General features: G+C 30.7%; 1 pseudogene; it reads left to right on the top strand.

The window, feature by feature from the left end:
- The first annotated feature begins 2,773 nt into the window (after positions 1-2,773).
- LOC133284497 (NAD(P)H-quinone oxidoreductase subunit 5, chloroplastic-like) lies at positions 2,774-3,351 on the top strand (annotated as a pseudogene).
- Positions 3,352-4,035: the final 684 nt, after the last annotated feature.

Here is a 4,035-nt window from a genome sequence, read left to right as displayed (position 1 = left end):
GGCAAACAAATGAGCTCCTATCAACCTGTTCCTACCTAAGATATAAGCTTAGTGTTACTTCATCATCGAGAAACAAAAGAAGGCTTTCATCTCCAAATTTTACACAAACATAACTCACTTCTTTTTGGATGTGAAGCAATGTCAAACCAATTACCTAACAAGTATGAGCTCATGGAAAAGATTCCGCTAGAGTGAAAATTATGATTCCATAATCATTTACGAGCGTGTGAGCCCCACTAAGGTGTGAGGTTACATGACTCTTCATGTGTAAAGGTCATGTATATGTGAGAGTGAAGAATAATCAGATGTGGGAAGGACCATTTGTCCTTAGGTGAGTGAGTGACCCAACCTTGCCGAATGGTCAAAGTAAATGCTCGAACAAGATCATTCAACTGGTCCAAAATTGTCAATTATTTTAATATTTAAATGACAAAAGTTATTAAATAAAAATTTTAAATATATATTTTGTCGATAGAAACTTTATTAATTAATAGACAAATTTGATCGAACAAAATAAATAACTTACGTGATCATTTATATTTTTTCAAAGATGATATAACCAACACTATATCTAAGATTTGGAACTAATTTAATTTTTCATATCACTTGAAAGTCACTTGCCACCCCAGTTTTAGCAGGATGCCTTATTCACAGACACATCTATTTGAAATTTAGAATTCATAGTCAAATATTCAGCATTACATGAAGCGTGTGTGGAAAAAGAAACACAACATAAATGATAACCATAGATAACAATCAACACAGGCACTTATTGTGCATCCAGAAATGACAAAAGACAAAAAAAAGGAAAAACACAATCACTTATTTGAGATTAAAGTGGAGACTGAGTGTAACATAGCTAGCTTAATTACCAGTACACGTGCAGCTCGATGAATTGAGCCTGAAAGAAAGGCGTAGCCTTCCCTTTGCCTTTATGACTTGCCTTTTCCTGCATCTCTCTTCAAATCAGGGGAAGAAGAGAAGAGTAGCATAGTTTGCCAAAACTGGACTTAGTTATATCATCATCTTCATTTTCTTCTTTCTCCATATCAAAGGTTTGTTACTTGACTTAAGCTTATAGATTACACTCCGGTGGAAGTGAAATGGGTGGGTTAACTACTATGATTCAAGCATATAAATCCTCTCCAAAGTAAAAGATTCTTGCAGGGAACACCTTCGATTATGGGGGGACAGATCAGCAAAGATAAGAAAAATTCACATTTCAATTTTCAAATGGTCCCCTCCCCACAAATTGTAATTTATTATGGACATATGCTTATCCCGATCAGCAGTAAGAATATTATTATTCTTCTGCTTTAGATAAATTAGTAATGAACAATATTCTAAAGGAGAGAGCGCCTCGACCCTCCATGTGGAAAAGAGCAACGTGAAACGGATAAAGGAATAAGGGTGAGAAAGAAATGTGGGGGTCTTGATTAAAGAAGTCAATAAATGATATAATAATGAAAAGGTAGTCTTATAGCAACAAAGAACGACAGCTGTAAAGATTAAACTAGGAGGTAGTGAAGCACTTGCATTAATATTTTTTTTTAAGAAAATTAAATTTAAAAATATTTATTCTAAAAGATTTCCCTATACACTTACCCCAATTCTCCTCCGACTAGGATTAGAGGTAGCAAAATATATCGACGAATCGAATTCGTGTCTTGTCAAAGTTTGACCTACAGGTCAAATTATTCATCCCAATCATTAAAAAACAAAAATATAAACAAGAAAAGAATATAACTAAACTTCTCTGATTGACAAGCTTTGAATTTAAGTCAGCTCCAAATATTGCTAATTATTTCTGAATTATATGAACTTAGTTCATAAAATTATAACTGCAAATGGGCAGATGTGTTATTAATTGTAAGTGTGCTGATTGTTATTTTTTTTGGGCCAATGACTACTAAACCGTGTAGTTTTGTTTAGTGAGAATGCTGATGCTTGAAAACCATTTAGCTCATGACACCTCATACTAGAGCTGCTGGTACTGCACCCCCAAACCAAACACTGAGCTTACATTTCACTTAGACAAGATATAATATTGCACTCTTTCTCACTCTTTCTCTTTTTTCTTGTTCATTTCTTTTCAAATTTTAAATCTTTAAGCTGTTCTCTTATTTGGGATTTTTGCTAAATATTTTTTCTTTGTATCTGTGAATGCCATGGACAAATCTATGCAGTTTTTTCATCTGGATCTTTTTAAAAGAGGTTTTTTTTTTTTTTGAATGTTTGAAGTTTTAATTTTTGTTAGACACAATCTCCATAGAGGAACCAAAGAAGGGGTTATCTACTTGTGGGACTTCAGAGTCCACACCATTGTAACCCATGTACATGAGAAGTTGACAATTTTTTTATGTCCGAACTTGCGGTCATAGGCGCCTAAGTAGGTCCGCCGTTGTCGGGACATGACTTGCCGCAGGTCGTTGGTTATTCGAGTAGACATACAAAAATTGAAAACTTAATTTTTTCTATAAAAATTAAAAATAAAAAGAAAAACTGACCCATGACCCACAACGAGTTATTTCAAAATCACCAAAATTTCAAAAAAAATTTAACTTAATAAAAAATTTTGTCAGTTGACACATGGGTCAACTTGTGACATCACACGACACTAATTCGTGTTATTTATCTAAATCCATACACGAGCCATTTAATTTGTAAAGATGAGGTTAATTTTTTCTTTTATTACTTTGTGTGCTCTCTTGTTATTTTGTGGTTCGGTTGTGAAATATGATCAATTCCCTTTTCATGCATGGTTATGAATGCTATGGAAGGGCCTACTCCAATTTCTGCCCTTATACACGCCTCTACTATGATCGCAGAAGGAATTTTTCTTGTAGCACAACTTCTTCCTCTCTTTATAGGTATCCCATTTGTAATGAAGATAATATATTTCATCGGTATAATAATGCTAGTCTTAGGAGATACTTTAGCTCTTGCTCAAAAGGATATTAAATTTGGATTATTCTACAATATATATCTCAATTGGGTTGTATGATGTTGGCTCTAGGTATGGGTTGTTATCGAGTCGCTTTATTTCATTTGATTATATATGCTTATTCAAAAGCATTGTTATTTTTATAATTTGGATTCATTATTCATTAAATGAAAGCTATTATTGGATATTCTCCGGATAAAAGTCAAAATATGATTTTTATGAGCGATTTAACAAAGCATACACCAATTACAAAAAGTGCTTTTTTCAATTGGTACACTTTCTTTTTGTGGTATTCCACCTTTCGTGATAATAGCTTGTTCTACAGTAGGATTAGCCACATTTCATATGTTTTGGATCTATTTACTTGTTTTTTAAGGATATTTAAACGTTTATTTTCAAAATTTTAATGAAAAAAAAACAATTCATTCTTTTTTTTTTTTTTTGATAAAGAAGAAGAAAAACGAAAAAGGAAATTCATTTATTAGCATTTTCAACAACGAATAATGATGAAAAGATTTTTTTTTTTGAAATAAGACACATTGACACCAAATTTATCAAAATGTCCCAAGCATAACACATCTTTTTATGGATATTTTTGATAAAAATTTGGATTAAATAGAGATACTGTACTATTTACTTTGTTCATTGGGATCGTAATAATTTCTTTCAATTAAGAAGGAATTAACAATTTGGATTTATTATCCCAAATTGTTAATTCCTTATATATATATATATATATATATATATATATATATATATATATATATATATAACTTCCTTCTATATATCTTTTACATCAAAATTCAAACCATTCTTTTGATTGGTATACATTTCTCAAAAATGCAACTTTTTAATTGTATAGCTCTTTTAGGAATATTTTATAAACTTTTTTTTTTTTTTGGTAAGCATAGCCTCTTTATTCTACTTTAAAAAATTTAAACTTATTGATTTTTTTTAAAAAAAATCATTGTACAAAAATTTGTCTCAAATAAATTGAAAAATGTAATATATGATTGGTCATATAATATCAATTATGTAGATACTTTTTATGTAAGATTTTTATTATGGGTCAAATAATTAGATTAACTAAT

This window comes from Gastrolobium bilobum, unplaced genomic scaffold (assembly GCF_033153095.1).
Source record: "Gastrolobium bilobum isolate Gb01-03AN ecotype WA unplaced genomic scaffold, APGP_CSIRO_Gbil_v1 utg5633, whole genome shotgun sequence".
Taxonomy (NCBI): Eukaryota; Viridiplantae; Streptophyta; class Magnoliopsida; order Fabales; family Fabaceae; genus Gastrolobium; species Gastrolobium bilobum.
Note: the sequence above shows the minus strand (reverse complement) of the source record. Positions and strands in the feature narration are given on the sequence as shown.